Here is a 20,820-nt window from a genome sequence, read left to right as displayed (position 1 = left end):
TAGAACTGATATCGGAATACAACAAAGTTGCAGGATACAAAATCAACACACAGAAATCTGTGGCTTTCCTATATACTAACAATGAACCAATAGAAAGAGAAATCAGGAAAACAACTCCATTCACAATTGCATCAAAAAGAATAAAATACCTAGGAATAAACCTAACCAAAGAAGTGAAAGACTTATACTCTGAAAACTACAAGTCATCTTAAGAGAAATTAAAGGGGACACTAACAGATGGAAACTCATCCCATGCTCATGGCTAGGAAGAATTAATATCGTCAAAATGGCCATCCTGCCCAAAGCAATATACAGATTTGATGCAATCCCTATGAAACTACCAGCAACATTCTTCAATGAACTGGAACAAATAATTCAAAAATTCATATGGAAACACCAAAGACCCCGAATAGCCAAAGCAATCCTGAGAAAGAAGAATAAAGTAGGGGGGATCTCACTCCCCAACTTCAAGCTCTACTATAAAGCCATAGTAATCAAGACAATTTGGTACTGGCACAAGAGCAGAGCCACAGACCAATGGAACAGACTAGAGAATCCAGACATTAACCCAGACATATATGGTCAATTAATATTTGATAAAGGAGCCATGGATATACAATGGGGAAATGACAGTCTCTTCAACAGGTGGTGCTGGCAAAACTGGACAGCTACATGTAGGAGAATGAAACTGGACCATTGTCTAACCCCATATACAAAAGTAAACTCAAAATGGATCAAAGACCTGAATGTAAGTCATGAAACCATTAAACTCTTGGAAGAAAACATAGGCAAAAACCTCTTAGACATAAACATGAGTGACCTCTTCTTGAACATATCTCCCTGGGCAAGGAAAACAACAGCAAAAATGAGTAAGTGGGACTATATTAAGCTGAAAAGCTTCTGTACAGCAAAAGACACCATCAACAGAACAAAAAGGATCCCTACAGTATGGGAGAATATATTTGAAAATGACACATCCAATAAAGGCTTGACGTCCAGAATATATAAAGAGCTCACACGCCTCAACAAACAAAAAACAAATAACCCAATTAAAAAATGGGCAGAGGAACTGAACAGACAGTTCTCCAAAAAAGAAATACAGATGGCCAACAGACACATGAAAAGATGCTCCACATCGATAATTATCAGAGAAATGCAAATTAAAACTACAATGAGGTACCACCTCACACCAGTAAGGATGGCTGCCATCCAAAAGACAAACAACAATAAATGTTGGCGAGGCTGTGGAGAAAGGGGAACCCTCCTACACTGCTGGTGGGAATGTAAGTTAGTTCAACCATTGTGGAAAGCACTATGGAGGTACATCAAAATGCTCAAAACAGACTTACCATTTGACCCAGGAATTGCACTCCTAGGAATTTACCCTAAGAATGCAGCAATCAAGTATGAGAAAGATCAGTGCACCCCTATGTTTATCGCAGCACTATTTACAATAGCCAGGAATTGGAAGCAACCTAAATGTCCATCGATAGATGAATGGATAAAGAAGATGTGGTATTTATACACAATGGAATACTACTCAGCCATAAGAAAAGGGCAAATCCAATCATTTGCAGCAACATGGATGGAGCTGGAGGGTATTATGCTCAGTGAAACAAGCCAAGCGGAGAAAGAGAAATACCAAATGATTTCACTTATCTGTGGAATATAAGAACAAAGGAAAAACTGAAGGAACAAAACAGCAGCAGAATCACAGAACTCAAGAATGGACTAACAGGTACCAAAGGGAAAGGGACTGGGGAGGATGGGTGAGTAGGGAGGGATAAGGGGTGGGGAGAAGTAGGGGGGTATTAAGATTAACATGCATGGGGGGGTAGGAGAAAAGGGAGGGCTGTACAACACAGAGAAGGCAAGTAGTGATTCTACAACATTTTGCTATGCTGATGGACAGTGACTGTAAAGGGGTTTATAGGGGAGACCTGGTATAGGGGAGAGCCTAGTAAACATAATATTCATCATGTAAGTGTAGATTAGTGACACCAAAAGCAAAACAAAACAAAACAAAACAAAACAAAAAGGGCAGTTCCTGTGTGGTAACCTCCAATGAGTTCTACACAAGGGTATAAAGGGCACATAAAAGTGTAGGCAAAGGGTCTGTTTGCGTTTATACAGAAGATCAAAGCCTAATTGGGCTACCCTGAAAATGAACTAAGATACGATATGAAAGAGAACTTCCAACATCAGCACTCTCTGGAAGACTCATGCCAGAAGATGATCATCAAAAAACCCCAACAAAGATCCACGCACTGCTACAGCTGTAGATGCACTCATCCCACCAGCTCCTGGACTTGCCATGGGAATGAAGAAGGAGATATCTAAGCTGGCCTGTGCATACAGTAAAACAACAAATTTGACTGGATTTATACTGTTGGAACTCAACCAAGAATTAGGAGAAGTTCAAATTGTAGCACTCCAAAATCTTACAACTACAGACTATTTACTGTTAAAAGAACATAAGGGATGTGAACATTCCCCGGGAATGGGTTGTTTTAATTTGTCTGATTTCTCTCAGACTGTTCAAGTTCAGTTGGACAATATCCACCATATCATAGATAAGTTTTCACAAATGCCTAAGGTGCCTAACGGGTTTTCTTGGTTTCACTGGAGATGGCTGGTAATTACAGATATGCTTTGGTTATGTAACTATACTCCTATTATGTTAATGTGTGTGCGCAATTTAAGTAGTAGCTTAAAACCTATACATGCTGAAGTTACTCTACAAGAAGATATGTCAAAGAAATAATCAATCTTCCCATGTTTTCTGCCGCCTGCTACTTCTATAGCTTTTCTTCTTCCTTCCTAATTACAACCCTTAAATAGAATTCGTGCCTCACATCAAATTTACCAAGTATCATAATTCTTCCAAGTGGTAAAGATACCTCAAGACAAATGCTGGGCATAGAAGCTACAGGGCATAAATATGCAAGGAAATAAAAAGCTAACCATTTCAAACAATAAGGCTTCTCTCTCACTTACCAACTTTACATTTCCGTGTATGGCCCCGGAAGATGACTGGTTAGCCAGAGACGGGTAAGATTCCTCAAGGGAGGAACAACCTAAGACAGGCACAGTCGCAGGGGGGTCATCAGGTGAGAAATTGGGGATCAACAGAGGTGAGGCTTAGAACCTCACCCCCCCTGTTCTGAGAGAAATCTTCTGCATACGTGGATGTTTTATTGCCCTTGTCTAGCTTGGATTAACACATAGTCTACAGGCACACACCTGATCATCTACATTTGCTCTCTTACAACACTAAACTATGTTTTCTATCTTTATCTTGTATCTTCAGCATTTTATTAAAAATAATAATAATAAAGAGAGAAATGTGGTATCCACATATAAATCAAGTATAAAAACCAAATGAGTATTCATATTTGAACTATTTATAGTTCATAATGCATGAGCAAAACCGAAAGTTTCTGTGATGACTGCCCTTGTACTGTTCACTATGTAACTTATTCATTATGTAAGAATTTGTTCTCCATGTAAGAACTTGTTTGTTATGCCTCAGAAGATTGGAGACTGACGAAAATTAGGCTTGGGGTGGATTAATGATTGTGCATTGAGCATTGACTCCCTATACAGAATTTTATTGTCGTTAACAACCATTTGATCAATAAATATGAGAGATGCCCTCACAAAAAAAAAAAAAAAAGGACAGACTTCCAATGGTAAAATAAATAAGTAACCGGGATGTAATGTATAGCATAAGGAATATAGTCAAGTTATTGTAACAGCTTGGTAGGGTGATAGCTGGAACCTAGAATTATGTATATAAATGTTTTATCACTGTGTTGTACACTTGAAACTAATGTAATGTAATACTGTGCGTCAACTACCCTTCAATAAAAAAAATAATTATCTTAAAAAATATATATATTAGCAAACCAAATTCAAAAATATATCAAAAGGATCATACGCCATGACCAAGTGGGATTCATCACAGGGATGCAAGGATGGTACAACATTCGAAAATCCATCAACATCATCCACCACATCAACAAAAAGAAAGACAAAAACCACATGATCATCTCCATAGATGCCAAATAAGCATTTGACAAAATTCAACATCCATTCATGATAAAAACTCTCAGCAAAATGGGTATAGAGGGCAGGTACCTCAACATAATAAAGGCCATCTATGATAAACCCACAGCCAACATTATACTGAACAGTGAGAAGCTGAAAGCTTTTCCTCTGAGATCGGGAACTAGACAGGGATGCCCACTCTCCCCACTGTTATTTAACATAGTACTGGAGGTCCTAGCCTCGGCAATCAGACAAAACAAAGAAATACAAGGAATCCAGATTGGTAAAGAAGAAGTTAAACTGTCACTATTTGCAGATGACATGATATTGTACATAAAAAACCCTAAAGACTCCACTCCAAAACTACTAGAACTGATATCGGAATACAACAAAGTTGCAGGATACAAAATCAACACACAGAAATCTGTGGCTTTCCTATATACTAACAATGAACCAATAGAAAGAGAAATCAGGAAAACAACTCCATTCACAATTGCATCAAAAAGAATAAAATACCTAGGAATAAACCTAACCAAAGAAGTGAAAGACCTATACCCTGAAAACTACAAGTCACTCTTAAGAGAAATTAAAGGGGACACTAACAGATGGAAACTCATCCCATGCTCATGGCTAGGAAGAATTAATATCGTCAAAATGGCCATCCTGCCCAAAGCAATATACAGATTTGATGCAATCCCTATCAAATTACCAGCAACATTCTTCAACGAACTGGAACAAATAGTTCAAAAATTCAAATGGAAACACCAAAGACCCCGAATAGCCAAAGCAATCCTGAGAAAGAGGAATTAAGTAGGGGGGGGATCTCGCTCCCCAACTTCAAGCTCTACTACAAAGCCATAGTAATCAAGACAATTTGGTACTGGCACAAGAGCAGAGCCACAGACCAGTGGAACAGACTAGAGACTCCAGACATTAACCCAAACATATATGGTCAATTAATATTTGATAAAGGAGCCTTGGACATACAATGGGGAAATGACAGTCTCTTCAACAGATGGTGCTGGCAAAACTGGACAGCTACATGTAGGAGAATGAAACTGGACCATTGTCTAACCCCATACACAAAAGTAAATTCAAAATGAATCAAAGACCTGAATGTAAGTCATGAAACCATAAAACTCTTAGAAAAAAACATAGGCAAAAACCTCTTAGACATAAACATGAGTGACCTCTTCTTGAACATATCTCCCTGGGCAAGGAAAACAACAGCAAAAATGAACAAGTGGGACTATATTAAGCTGAAAAGCTTCTGTACAGCAAAAGACACCATCAATAGAACAAAAAGGAACCCTACAGTATGGGAGAATATATTTGTAAATGACAGATCTGATAAAGGCTTGATGTCCAAAATATATAAAGAGCTCACCCACCTCAACAAACAAAAAACAAATAATCCAATTAATAAATGGGCAGAGGAACTGAACAGACAGTTCTCCAAAAAAGAAATACAGATGGCCAACAGAGACATGAAAAGATGCTCCACATCGATAATTATCAGAGAAATGCAAATTAAAACTACAATGAGGTATCATCTCACACGAGTAAGGATGGCTACCATCCAAAAGACAAACAACAACAAATGTTGGCGAGGCTGTGGAGAAAGGGGAACCCTCCTACACTGCTGGTGGGAATGTAAACTAGTTCAACCATTGTGGAAAGCAGTATGGAGGTTCCTCAAAATGCTCAAAATAAACTTACCATTTGACCCAGGAATTCCACTCCTAGGAATTTACTCTAAGAACACAGCACTCAAGTTTGAAAAAGACAGATGCAGCCCTATATTTATCGCAGCACTATTTACAATAGCCAATAATTGGAAACAACCTAGGTGTCCATCAGTAGATGAATGGATAAAGAAGATGTGGTACATATATACAATGGATTATTACTCAGCCATAAGAAGAAAACAAATCCTACCATTTGCAACAACATGGATGGAGCTAGAGGGTATTATGCTCAGTGAAATAAGCCAAGTGGAGAAAGAAAAATACCAAATGATTTCACTCATCTGTGGAATATAAGAACAAAGGAAAAACTGAAGGAACAAAAGAGCAGCAGAATCACAGAACCCAAGAATGGACTAACAGTTACCAAAGGGAAAGGGACTGGGGAGGATGGGTGGGTAAGGAGGGATAAGGGGGGAGAAGAAAGGGGGTATTATGGTTAGCATGCATAATGGGGGGGTGGGAGAAAGGGGAGGGCTGTACAACACAGAGAAGACAAGTAGTGATTCTACAACATTTTGCTATGCTGATGGACAGTGACTGTAAAGAGGTTTGTGGGCGGGACCTGGTATAGGGGAGAGCCTAGTAAACATAATATTCTTCATGTAATTGTAGATTAATGATAACAAAAAAAAAAGAAAGAAAGAAAAGGGGGATTACTCCCTGATAGGATAAAATTAACTGTAAATCAACGATTAATGCATGCTTTAAATATCATTAATTTTGATCATTTAAAGGGCGTCAGATGATCAGCTATGGAAATACATTTTTCTGATAATATCCCTTTCTCTTAAAAAAAAAAGCAGTTCCTGTGTGGTGATCTCCAATAAGTTCTTCACAATGGTATAAAGGGCGTATCAAAGTGTGGGCAAAGGGTTTGTTTGTGTTTATACAGAGGATCAAAGCCTAATTTGGCTACCCAGAAAATGAATTAAGATATGATATGAAGAAGAACTTCCAACATCAACATCCTCTGGAAGAGTCATTCCAGAAGATGATCATCAAAAAACTTCAACAAAGATCCTGGCGCTGTTGCAGTTGTAGCTGCATTCATCCCACCAGTTCCCGGACTTGCCATTGGAATGAAGAAGGAGATATCTAAGCTGGCCTGTGCATACGGTAAAACAACAAATTTGACTGGATCTATGCTGTCGGAACTCAACCAAGAATTAGGACAAGTGCAAGTTGCCGCACTCCAAAATCTTGCGACTATAGACTATCTACTGTTAAAAGAACATATGGAATGTGAACATTCCCCAGGAATGTGTTGTTTTAACTTGTCTGATTTTTCTCAAACTATTCAAATTCAGTTAGACAATATCCATCATATCATTGATAAGTTTTCACAAATTTCACCCTAGGCCTAGGGTGCCTAACTGGTTTTCTTAGTTTCACTGGAGATGGCTGGTAATTGTAGGTCTGCTTTGGTTATGTAGCTGTATTCCTATTATGTTAATGTGTGTACGCAATTTAATTAGTAGTTTAAAACCCACACATGCTTATGTTACTCTACAAGAAGATATGTCAAAGAAATAATCAATCTTCCCATGTTTTCTGCCGCCTGCTACTTCTATAGCTTTTCTTCTTCCTTCCTAATTACAACCCTTAAATAGAATTCGTGCCTCATATCAAATTTACCGAGTATCATAATTCTTCCAAGTGGTAAAGATACCTCAAGACAAATGCTGGGCATAGAAGCCACAGGGCATAAATATGCAAAGAAGTAAAAAGCTAACCTTTTCAAACAATATTGCTTCTCTCTCACTTACCAACTTTACATTTCCCTGTATGGCCCCGGAAGATGACTGGTTAGCCAGAGACGGGTAAGATTCCTCAAGGGAGGAACAACCTAAGACAGGCACAGTCGCAGGGGCACCATCAGGTGAGAAATTGGGGATCAACAGAGGTGAGGCTTAGAACCTCACACACCCCCTGTTTTGAGAAAAATCTTCTGCATCCGTGGATGTTTTGTTGTCCTTGTCTAGCTTGGATTAATACTTAGTATATAGGCACACACCTGATCATCTACATTTGCCCTCTTACAGCACTAAACTATGTTTTCTACCTTTATCTTGCATCTACCTACCACTTCAGCATTTATTAAAAATAATAATAATAATAATAATAAGGGAGAAGTCTGGGATTCACATATAAATCAAGTATAAAAATCAAACGAATATTCATATTTGACCTGATGGTTTATAGCTCATAATGCGTGATCAAAACTGAAAGTTTCTGTGATGACTGCCCTTGTACTGTTCACCATATAAGAACTTATTCACTGTGTAAGAATTTGTTCACCATGTAAGAACTTGTTCATTATGCTTCAGAAGATTGGAGACTGTTGAGAATTAGGCTTGGGGTTGATTAATGATTGTGCATTGAGTCCCCTATACAGAATTTTATTGTTGTTAACAACCATTTGATCAATAAATATGAGAGATGCCCTCCCAAAAAGAAAAAAAAAAGAAAGAAAAAGAAAAAGAGAGATGAAACATTTGAATAGAAGAAAATGGAGTCATAAAAAGACCATTCAGCTTTGGAAGCAATATACCTATAGCTAAAACCAAATAGATTATTTCAACTCTCATACGAAAACCTGAAAGAGACTTACGAATGTTTCTTCTAAGCCCACTGTTACTCTATTACTTCCTCAAAAAGATGCATTGGTGGCAAATAATTTAATTGCAATTATTTTATTTCCCTTTTATTGCACTGGTATTGTCGCTGACCTTCATCTCTCAAAGCCTAAAGTTGTTCAACTTAAAATTCCACTCTATATTTACCACAGTTCCCACTTGTCAGCATGTAGATAAGTGATAAGTAGGGTAGGAGAGGTGTTGGGAAAAACTAAGCCAAATAGCAAATCTAGTTGAAATTGCTTCATAGAGACATAATCTTTGACAGTTGACTGAGTTCAGAGCTTCCTCTAACCCTGTCTTCCCCTGTGCTACACAATGGAGCCCTGAGCGTGGCACTGACTCTCTGTCCACTGCCAGACAGCAAGATGCGAGCAGAGCATAGGCTGTGAACTGCAAGTGACAGGTTGCTGGCAGGCTGTAGTCTGACACAAGGCTAGCAAAAGACAAAGTGAGGGAACTGATAATGAGACATTGTTTGCACCCTGTAAATGGGCACCCAATGGAGAGATGTGAAGGAGAGGTTACTAGGTGGGAAGCACGACTGACAGAGCCCAAGCAGGTGAAAGCACTGCTCTGGAGGCATCAGCTCATGGCCAGCAGCAGCTCTGAGTGGGGAAGCAGAGACACCCTGTACAGCCTGGTCGCCACAGCCATGGCAGAGAGGCTGGGCTCAGGATTCCCCAGGTGTGTCCCAGAGGACATAGCCCTGACACTAGCAGGCCCCCTGAGTCCTGTTTAAGGCCTCAGTACATCTTCTGGGTGTTATTTAATTTTACTGAGATCCCACAGTGGGAGTTAGCATTCTGCTCATCCTGGGTGGGTATTGAGGAAAGGCTGCAGCTTATGCTTCCTGACAGGACTGAGAGGAAGTGAGGGACAGGGTGCCTCAGGACTCCCAAGAAAGCTCAGCACGGTTTTGAGGTGCTCAGTAAAAGCTAGATGAAACTCACTGATGAGGAAAACTGAAATGACTCGGGTCTGTTTGAAGTTATTTTAGCTGAGATTATGAAAGGATGAGCACCTGAGATCTGAGGCCCTCCTAAAAGGCAAATATCTGAGAAGATATCTGAATGGAAGTGTTCACAGTCCAATGCTCAAACATCAGTGGGTGCTCGGACTAGAAGACCGTGTGTCCTCTGCTCCATGTCACATTGTCTGTACATGCTCTTCCACTTGACTAAGTCATTTGGTTTGCCTCTGTGGGGAGTGCTGTGTCAAACAGGTCTTCCAACCCTCTCTATGCATCTATTCTTGATAGACATCAAAGCCAACATGATTATGAACAGCCTGACAGCTCTATTAAGACAAAAGGAACAATTCTTAACTGGCTATAGGTACTGAAAACAACTCAGTTTGTAAAATACATATTTCAGAGAACATTCCAGAAAACAAAATTTTTTAAAGGCACTCCATGAGACTTAGATATTAGTGTATATGAATGAAGGCTGTTTTTTAAAGTCCTTTACAAATCCTTTTTCTTCTAATGCACCCATAAAGTGCATAAAGTTGGCCTGTTATACTTAATTCTTTCAAATACCACTATTCTAATAAAGACTTCTATTGAAGACCAGCATGACTTGTTAAGAACTGCCACTATAAAAATGTCATCTCTTGATCCTTGATATTTTCTAAAGTAAAAGAGTAATTAGAAGGTAACCATGGTTTGAGTTTAGCCAGATTCCAAACCAATTAGCTTTATAAATTAATAGCTTTGTATTTTAACAGTAGGTGATGTTGTTTAGTCAGTTAATTGTTTCCAGTCTCAGTGCAAGATTTCACATTCTGATGAGTCAGAGTTTTCACTGAGTGGATGAACAGTCACTAGAAAAACTGTGCTGAGCTTCTGTCAAAACACTGTAGTAACATTAAGATTCCCAGCTGTGACAAAATTACAACACCCCATCTGCAGAATTTATAGTATTTATGGTAGGAGTCACAAACAAGTTGCCAATGATACTCTAGACCTGAAAACTGCTTTTCTTCCCTTTCTCTTATTTTTCTTTTCTTTTCTTTTCTTTCTTTCTTCTTTCTTTCTTTCTTTCTTTCTTTCTTTCATTCTCTCTCTCTCTCTCTCTCTCTCTCTCTCTCTCTCTCTCTCTCTCTCTCTCTCTCTCTCTCTCTCTCTCCTCTCTCTCTCTCTCTCTCCCTCTCTCTCTCTTTCTTTCCCAGGATAAGATAGATAGATAAATGATAGATCGATATATAGATATATAAAATTAGCATCAAACCAAGTAAATTATTGGAGAGCTCACATTCTGAAGGGCAAAAGCATGATGGAGCAGTTACTCCCTTTGAATGGACTACATGATCTTCCATTCTTCTCCTTTCTTACTAGGTCTATGCCATTTACTTATTTTAACAGCCTGGCCCCATGGGCACTCACAGTGGCCACTACTTCTCTACACTGCAGACCATGCAATGTTTGTCTGATCTTAAGGCTCTTTCTTAAAATTTTCCACATGGTTGCAGTAGAGACTCTGTAACTGGGTTCTATAACAACTCTCTCCCCTTTTCTCACCAAGCATACTGGAAATAATATCAGTTCACTAAAAATTAGGATATAAAGGGAATTGAGACCAAGTTCACCAAATATTGGGACATAAGAGGAATTAAGATGAACAGCAGCAGATGCTTTAGTACCTAGGTCTCAAAAGCACCCAACATTGCCAATGATTTGGTTTAAAGATTTAAGGATAGAAGGTGTTACCCAAAAGAAAAGGAGAAAAAGGTGACATCCAGGAAAGAAGGGGAAAAATACATGCACAAGTAGGAGAACAAGAGGAGAAGCAAACACAGGAGGGAAAGACACTGTCTGTCTGGCGGAGAAACACCTACAATGCCACCCACACCTCTCTCAGGGGCGCCTAGGTGCCCCAGGGACACCAGCTGTCTACCCAGGATTAAAGCAACACATTAGAATAAAAATGGACAGGGAGTAGGAGGAAGAGAGAGTTAGGATTTTATCTACTAGGTAACACCATTATGCAATCACTTGGAAAATGAGTAGAGATATCCCATCTGTTCCACACAAATCCATTAAGGAAAAGTAGTTCTCCTGAAATGTGTTCATTTCTCTCAAGGTTTTGCTGGTTTGAGTGCTTAAGCCCACCTAAAAGTCAGTAATAGACACTAATCTCATCATGTTCTAAACCAACAACTCTGGTGACAGAAAAAAGCTAGTTTCATTATCTCAGCTTATTCCCAATATTTAATAACAGGAGACATTTTGAGGGCACTAACAGGGTTACTTGTCAGGAACTCCTTTTACATAAGGCTAAAAACATGCCAGGAGTGACACTTGAAATTGATCATCCTTTTAGCCATTCTGTCAGGCTTCCGAAAATTAATGAGTGGACTACAGAAGGAAAGTGGCTTACCAGAACCTCGCACAAATTTGCTGATCCTGACTTGCTGAAATTCTGCTTACCTAATGCAAAGCTAAACACATCACTTCTCTATAGAGCTTACATTCTACCCAAATCTTCTCTTGGGTTTCCTCCCTTCCCTGGTGTTCCCTCATCAGGCAAGTAACAGTGAAAGACAAATGAAACCTGCAAAGGTTTGTCTTCAGCAAACGAAATAACACAACAGACACTTTTCAGACTTAAAATACAAAGTTACTGTAGTTACATAAAAATCAAGATTCTGAATGCTGTATGACATTTATTCAACAATACTCACTGGATGAGTATGATGTTCAGATCACTACTTCAGATGCATTAAGAAACTTACCTTCAGTGAGGAAATGCCTTGATCAGGAAAGTAATTCTTTCATAGCAAAGCTTTTGCACTCTGTAGGAATGACCCCTGTCAATTTTCCAAATATAAGAAATTCAACTGCAGGAGCTCTGAAAAGATACAATAATCTCTGTCCCTAAAATACTATAATTTACTGAGTTAAAGGGAAGACATAAAGAAACTAAAAAAAAAAAAATGTAAAGATAACAAGTGATAATCATTAAGAAGACATTCTCCAACTATTAATGAATAATAAATAGTCCATACATATTTCTCACTTCACTTCCCTTAAAGACCCCAAGGCCCTGGGTAAGCAGCTTTACCCACAAAGCTGCCTCAGACAACACTGCCGCCTAGTGGGCCTTTGAGGGAATGATCAGATCTCACATTTATGAAGTCTGTTCTTCCTGAGATACTTAATAGTGTCCCAAAGTTGGTTTTTGAATATATTCACTAAAGTTATTTTCTGAGCTTTCTTCCTTCTATACTTCAATTACCAAAATAAAAAAAATTTAAATAGCATAAACACTGCATTTAAAATCATAGGATTTGTGTTAAAGTCCTTGGACTCGAATGTCAGCACTACTCCTTATTGGCTATACAAACTTGATAAGTTATTCAAATCTCCTGTGTCTCAGTTCCCTCCTCTGTAAAATAAGCAAAGTCATAGTATTTACCTTATAAGAATATTGTGAAAAGTAAATGAATTAATATTTCTAAAGGACTTACACAGTGCCTGGCACATATAATGCTCTAATATATTATTTTATTGTCAATATTACAATATTATTTCCTGATGCTGATTTTTAATTTTAAATATTTGTACTTACCCCATACTTTGGCTTATATATAGACTCTGTGGTTTCGCCTGAAGCCATAACTACTACATATACCATTGTTGAAATTAGAAAATCTGATTGGATCTTTAAAAACATTCTTAAACTTTTTGAAAGCATCTAAGTTATAAATTAATAACCATCTGTTCATATTAACTTCACAGAGCATAAGGAACCATTGAGTAGGGGAGTGAACAGGATTTGGCTACAGACAAGATTAGAAGAGAATAATCTAAAGTATTTTGTTTGAGTTTTTCTTAGAATTGGAAATATTAAGAAGCAGAGAACAGAAAAGGGGGGAATACAATCCAACTGATGAAAATAGCACATGCAAAATCCTAGAGGAATGAGCAACTTGAAAGCCTACAATTGAGAGGAAGCCCTGCTTAAAAAAAAAAAAAAGACACCTAGACAATTCAGTTTACTTTAATGGCTCTTGGTATAAACTCTTCTTCTTACATTCTAGAACATAATATTGCTGTCCTCAAAACCAAACTGTGAAATAGATCCAAAAAGGAAAGTGAAATGTATCGTTGACATTCCTTTCTCATTATAGTACTTAAAGCGAATGGAAATTGAACGTATTAAAAGAGACTTTCCCTCCATTATTCATTCACTGCTCTAAACTGAGCAGGAGCTGGTGCAGGGGATGTAAGCAGTGGAGGTAGGCAGCAATAGGTGAATGCTTTTATGATAGCAATCAGAATCGGATGCTTAATTTATGGACTCATAGCACATAAAAGAAAAAAATTCAAGCACTTACTGTAGCTGCTGATCACTGACTATTCATTAAAAAGGTGTGTGGCTTGTGCCAATGTAACCCCAATGTTCTTTGTGAAGAAAAAGTCCATCGTGCAGTTTTCCTATAAATTCTGCAGCTCCCTGTTTATTCTTCTTCAAACACCCATACACACTGGCTTCATAATAAAGAGCTGTTTAAGGTTTTTATAGGATTGTAGCTAAAATACTGGAATCACACAATTAAAGGGATGAAAAAACTAAATTAAGCCTGCAAAAAGGGATACTGTGCAAGTTAATGCTTCCCTTGTGCCCGAGTAAAACTCGCTCTGACAAGTGGGGCTAGAACGTGTTCTGGTAACTGCTTCTTTCGCCAGCACTGCTGAGTATGACGTTGCAACTTTGCGCTCCCAGCACACACATAGAGTTATCACAATGTGATCCCAAAATGATTCCTAGACCCAAAGAGCAATGTTTTATAAATCCTGTGGTCAAGAAGAATGGGAAGGATTACCAAGAGAACTCAATTTTCACTCTAGCAGCATCTTAGGCTTTCATTCAGAAAGGAAACACATTCAAAACACCATCAGGGCTTATACCCTCTCTTCTCTCTCTAGACAGTAGTCCACACAGCCAAACAAAACCCTTCCAGATGTTGTGGCTTCACAGTGTCTACTCCCATCACAAGAACTAGAGAGCATGAGAAGGGTCTTGCTGGATCAGACAAATAGCTCATATCATCATATCCTCTGTGAGACGGTATGTTCATCCTCCCTGACATCAACTTCAAGAAAGAGTGACTCTGAAACACTCCCTGATTTCCTTTCCTTAATAAAGCTAGTATATGGAACATTGCTCTCTTTTTTAACCCTAAATCCTTCCTGACTCTTGAATGCATTTTCAGTTTATACCCACCTCTTGACACTCCAAACTTTATAAAGCCTGCTGTGACAGATAGTGTCTTACTTTTTTGCCTTCAGAAGCCTCTTTACTGATGGCTGACATAGGGGTAAGCACCCAGGTGTTTGAGAAGAAAATACGTATCAACTGAAATCAGCTGGATTGGAAATATGCAGGGTCAGACCCCTAAATGTAAATAAGCCACCTGATTGACTCACCTTAACTGAGTGCTCAGGACACTGATGTGAATATGTCGGCTTGGAAGGAGAGACCAGCACTTAGTACCTGGGTCTCTTGCTTCTTTAATATTGATTCCAAAAGAGATGAGACAGGATTTTTGTGATTCTACTAGCTTAGGAGTATGGTTAGGACTACTAACTGTTTTCATTGAAAAGCTGACTGAATTCCTTACCACATGGCATAAAAGCCATCTGGAAAACAAATGGGCAGATGTTGCTTCAGTCTATTCTAACCTCACTTTCCTATGAAGAGCAAGTTGGTTATAAGCTCTTCTTTGTTTCCTTTATCCTCTATAACCAACCAGCCTTCCACATGTTCTGCTGCTCATTACTGAAATACCATATTGAGAATTTCTCCTTACTTTCTACGACAAATCAAGTAATAATTAAACTCAGAATAGGGATTTGGGATAGGTTGTTGGTAACTATGAAGCTTTGGGAGATTGCTTGAGAGACAAGTCCTAGGACCATCATGGGAAAATCACTGGGAATCCCAGACTAAATTATTTCTATTCCCAAGCCAAGCCATCTGTTACCAAATGAATGTCAAACTGCATGTATATGAGCTAGTATCTTACAAATAGAGCTGAATCTTCAGTGTATATGGGATTTGCTCACTGGTTAGCCTATTGTTTTCTCAGGTTTAAAGTAAAGAAATCTTTGTTATAATAGTTTTCACCCTATGAGAGTGTTTACAGACTTGCTATTCTCTAAGTCATACTTAAGAGAGAAAAATTCATACTGTTACATTGATAACATTGATTTTTCTCCCTTCCTGAAATGTCTCATCCCATTCAAAGGTTGAACAATAAGATACCTGTTCCTCCTGGCTCAGAAATATAGGCAACATTTACCACTAATGTTCATTTTCCCTCTGCTACTGTCACAGCTTATCACTCCTACCTGACAGTAGGTAGGCCCACTGCTTTGACTTATTCTGTTATTTATGTGACAAAGGCTAACGCACCAAGGTCAGTGGCTGGGTGTCATCCATCATGTTGCTAATATGCCTGCTGTGACTGATACGGATGATGCACTTCAGGGTCCCTGAATCCCGTTACTGTCACATTTTTGCCTCTGAGCCACACCAGGACTGGAGCCCCCAGGAATTGTACTGTCTCATCTCCTAAAAGGTCATCTGGCGACAATGGCTCAAGAACTGGCCTATGTCGTAGCAACAGACCAGGGAGTGCAGGGCTAGTGTTCTTGCTGACCCCAAAGTGTGCTGATGTGAATGGCCTAGGGAAAGGACTCCAACTGAGTGGTAATCCTTTGCTTGAGTGTAAACAAATAAACGCATGCCAAACATTAAAGCCAGAAGATGTGAACAAGCCCATTAAAGTAACCTTGAATTTTTAGCAAAGTTAGCAACAGATCCAAGCATTTTATAGCTAAAAAATGAAAAAGGAATAATCTTCTTGTTTTTGTACATAACATGCAATCTCAGATACATGATTAAAATCCTAACCCTTGGTCAATAAACACAACCCTCTTGATTTTCAAGCTTTTCCTCCCAGCAAACCTGACAACCTCAACATAGGCAGAAGCACAGAAGTCAATTATGGGAAAAATGCAACTGGACTGTGTGTACAGTTCCTCTTCACCATCTTCTCCTTTTAATCAATAGCACACTGAGTCTCCAGCTTCCATTGAATTAGGTTTACAAAGCTTTTTTGTTCTCACCTGTCGCTAAGAAAAATCATTCATGGAATCCTGGATCTGAACTAGTGGAGACTGCATGAATCAAAAAGGTAAAAACGTCCCCTCCTCAGGGAGGCTGCCAGCTGTCTCATTGATTCAGCTCTGCTCTGGCTGATTCGGAGGCTACCCTGGCACCAGTTCCAGACAGCGCCGTATAATAAGGTACCACAATGCAAACTGTTACCAGGGAGAAACAGAACATCTGGTCTGGAACAAAGGCAAAGTCCATTGCTAAGAAGCAGCCTGGCCATCCGCATCCAAGCGTGAATATGCTGGAGCCTATCACCCAAAAGAGGGGGTCCCTAGAGGCAAATGAGTGAAAATAAAATGGAAACCATATGAAAAAAGAAGACCTGAGACAGAAATAACATATTATTTTCTCATCATTTTTGCCTAAATATAAAGGATAGTTAGTATCACCTGGGATGCTCTGTTTATGAGCTCTATTTTTATTTAATGCAACCAATAATGATAAAAATTGAAATTTTTAAAAGCAGAAACCAGTCTATTTGTGTCTTTCTTCTGCATATGTGCGCATATGTGTTTAATGTCTGAAAGCTTCCCTTGCCGTCCTGCTGTTGTAAGCACAGCTAGTGATTAGCCTCTGTTCTGTAGAAATATTTTAACTGCCACGGACCTATTGATGTGGGCAGGAATCTGAGGGCAGTGAGGAGAAGCAGAGTGCATGATGCCTCCATGTGCCTTCGGCAAGGCTGTACACCTACGCTGGGCACTTTAGAGTCTGAGGCCGTCCAGGCAGCTTTATAAGCTACTGTTGTTTTTGTTGCTTTAAGTACTAAAAACACCTTCAGAAAAGGAGAAGAATTTGACTTCCAACTGCTTTAAAAAACTGATTTAAAAAGAAAGGCTTACCCTGTTGACAAAGCCTGTCAGAGTGAGTCATTATACTTTACATAAGGTTTGTGTACTTCATTCCTTTCCAAAGCCATCTGTCTGAATTTAATTCACTAATAATTTTATCAGTCTCCCCATGCCTTGCTGAAACCTCTCCATTGCATTTTTTATTCTTCACAGATGTTAACTCTTTGAATGACAGTTTCAATGCATTTAGAATTTTGATGAAGATATACATTCTCTGAGAAGGCTCTCTCAGATGTAACCCTTTCCAATTGCCTCACTGCACTGGCCATTGTGCTTTCTAACAAAAGTTGTGCTGCTTCTGGGCAAAGCCAATCTAGATGTAGAATGGTATCCAGGACATTGCTAAAGAAGCCACTTGCAGTGGCATCATCCCAGGCACACTCAATACCTATCATTTAAGATGCCTTTTTGGAAATTGGAAATCAGAATATATTTTACAAGGATAATCCCAACCTTCCTTCCTACCTAATTAATACATATAATATTATTTTAGGAAAATGTAGACTGCCAAAAGATACTATAGATCTATTTAAAAATTAACTATTTGAAGAACTGTTTTTTATTTTCTTAAAAAAGAGACCCTTTAAATGCACCTTTAGGTTGTGCATATTCTTTATCTCAAGCAGATTACCAAATCATTCTGAAGATAATCTGCTATTAGTTTTGAGATTAATTCAGGGAAAAGGTCTTTGTATAGTTGATGTCTCATCCTGCTTTTAATTTTGCCCAGTAACCATTTCTATGAATTTTCATTGAACAAGGTGTGATTCTGGGTAGTGTGGGAAATAGACAGGAAGGTTCACAAGGAGACACCCACTCTCCAGGAACTTGGGACCTGGTAGAGAAGGGACACAAAGCAGACTGTGACTAGCACAAAGTGCTATACAAACACAAGCAAAAGAGAGATTTATTTAACCAGAAACATGATGCAGACTTCACAGAAGAGAGAAACTTTTACTTGAGCCCTGAAAACTAGGCAGGATTTTAAGGAGTAGAGATAAGAATAAGAAGGTATCCAGATACAGAGAATTTAAGTCATAAGAGCATGGATATAGGACAGCATGGAACAAGTTCTGGGAACACAAAGGGCTGGATGGATCAGAGCATGTGTGAGGGAAGAAACCAGCGGCAAAGTTAGAAATGTAAGGTAGAACCATGGTTTGGAAATGGAAAAGTGCCATTGGTGTCAAAAGTGTCTGAGCGAGAATAATACATAATGTGAACTGCACTTCTAAAGGTAATGAAGTCCTCTGAAGGGGGAATTAGGAAGGAAGATATCAAAGACAGGAAAAATAGGGATGTGTCGTCATAAGGGGAGCAAAGGAGGTCTGGAATTAAGGCAGGTGCAGTTGGACTGATATTTAGGGAATTTGTTCAAACTCTCTAACCAAAGACATGGGATAGATATACTCAAATCAAAAGGAATACTCTTGTGGGCTGAGCAAAGCAATCTGACTAGAGTACTCTGTAGATCTGCCTCTTTCTAAGTTAACTGTTTGTGTCTGAGGTGTTACCACCATTTCCCAAAGGAACATAAGCAGCCCTATTTGGAAGTGTCTTCCTCATATTTGTGGTTATTTTTTCCCCCAAGGGGGTGCGTCTTTTCTGGAAGTACTGAACACCAGGTTGATACTTAGAGTGTATGAAGCAAGCTACTATTCCATCTTCCTGCTCCAAAAATCTACTTAATATATTGCCCTCAGATAGAGGACATATCAGATTAAACTGATAAGAATAAATACTACACTTAATCTTAGCCAAAAGGCTGAGAAACGGTTGTGATTTATTTTTTACCATTAATTTAGCACCAATATTTTCATGGCAGTTAGAATTTTTCTAACATTTATTTTGGGTTTACAGCTGCAGAGCTTGCACTAGAAGACATCATTCTGAAAGCCTGATACACAGACAAGATAAAGTGCAAGGAAACAAGGCATAGACTCCACAGTAACCTAGATCTAAGGGGCATCATGGGAGGATATGATGGGAGAATGAATGTAGTGACTGAATTAAAATAATATAGATACCACCCATAGATTGAAATGTCAAAAATTAAGAATAAAAAATGTATTGCTTAGAATTGGGGATGATGATAATTATTATTAACGTTAAGGACAAGGGGACACATGAATTAAAGATCAAAATCTCCTTAGGACATCATTTGTATTAACTTTCACAAGCCTAGAGAATTATCTGTGGTGCTAAACCAGATCCACAGCCTAGAAAAACTGCACTTAGAGCAAAATGTGTAAATGCTTCCCATCAAACAACTTAGGGGAGAATATGGCTTAATATGGTGTCAAAGGAACTTGCTAGTTTTCACCAAAACCCATTCATTTTTATTTTCCTGAGCACACAGCCAGACTATATTTCCCAGGCTTATTGTAGTTAGGTGGAATTCTGTAGTGACTTCTGCTTTCTGCCCAGCTGTGATCACGAATGTATTCTCCACTTACGAGCCTGAAAAGCTTCCAGCTTCCAGATCCTCTACACTCTTTTTTGTCTTCTCATAGAGTAGAGGAGCAGGGAACTCTAAGGCTCTAGGGAATGATGGAGCCACTAGAAGGATGGATTGTGTGAGGCAGACGTTTCCATCAACCCATGCTGGAATGTGATGGGAATGAGAACGTTTTTATAAACTGTTATTATAAAATGCTATAAACATTTTTATAAATTATTCAATCACTGAGATGTAGGGTTGTTTGTAACAGCAATGAACCTACTCTGACTGATTACATATTTGAGACATTATAGTCAGACAAATTTAGGTCTTTGTTTCAACTCTGTCACTTAACTAGCTCTGAAAACATGAGCAAGTTACTTAAGCTCTTAGAGCCTCAGTTTCTTTGTAAGTAAAACCAGGAAAATAAGGCTGCTGTGAACATTAAACAAAATAAAATGTAGGTAAACCTATTGGCACAGTGCCTGGCAATAGAAAGCACACAATAGAAGACAGCTATTATCACTGACAGAGAGAAGACTTCATATATATGGTGCACTGAAGTGGCCTTGAAGAATGGGTTAAGAAGGTAGATCTAGCAGAAATGTTCCTCTCTAGTATTTTTTAGAGAAGAAAACTATATAATTTTATCTTCATCGATTATCAAAGAATTACTTCTGATTAAAAGAATATTTTGTTACTCTTAACAAATGATATAGAAACCTGAGATTTCGAGTTGAAATTCAAGTTCCATTACTGAGATATCTACCTTTGGCCATGATGGAATGACAGGCATAGGAATTCCACACCTACTTCAAACTATAAAACTTTAAAAGTGTATGAGGCAATTGTTGTTAACCATTGGACAGCAAACTGTACAGGGCTGTGATTCTTGACACAAGGTATGAG

General features: G+C 38.6%; 1 non-coding gene across 1 annotated transcript; it reads right to left on the bottom strand.

Annotated features, from left to right (window-relative positions):
* Positions 1-19,060: 19,060 nt before the first annotated feature.
* On the bottom strand, positions 19,061-19,248 carry LOC118917112 (U2 spliceosomal RNA). Its single transcript, XR_005026680.1, has one exon. It is a non-coding gene; the product is annotated as a U2 spliceosomal RNA (small nuclear RNA).
* Between the last annotated feature and the right edge of the window lie 1,572 nt (positions 19,249-20,820).

This window comes from Manis pentadactyla, chromosome 7, assembly GCF_030020395.1.
Source record: "Manis pentadactyla isolate mManPen7 chromosome 7, mManPen7.hap1, whole genome shotgun sequence".
Lineage (NCBI taxonomy): Eukaryota > Metazoa > Chordata > Mammalia > Pholidota > Manidae > Manis > Manis pentadactyla.
Note: the sequence above shows the minus strand (reverse complement) of the source record. Positions and strands in the feature narration are given on the sequence as shown.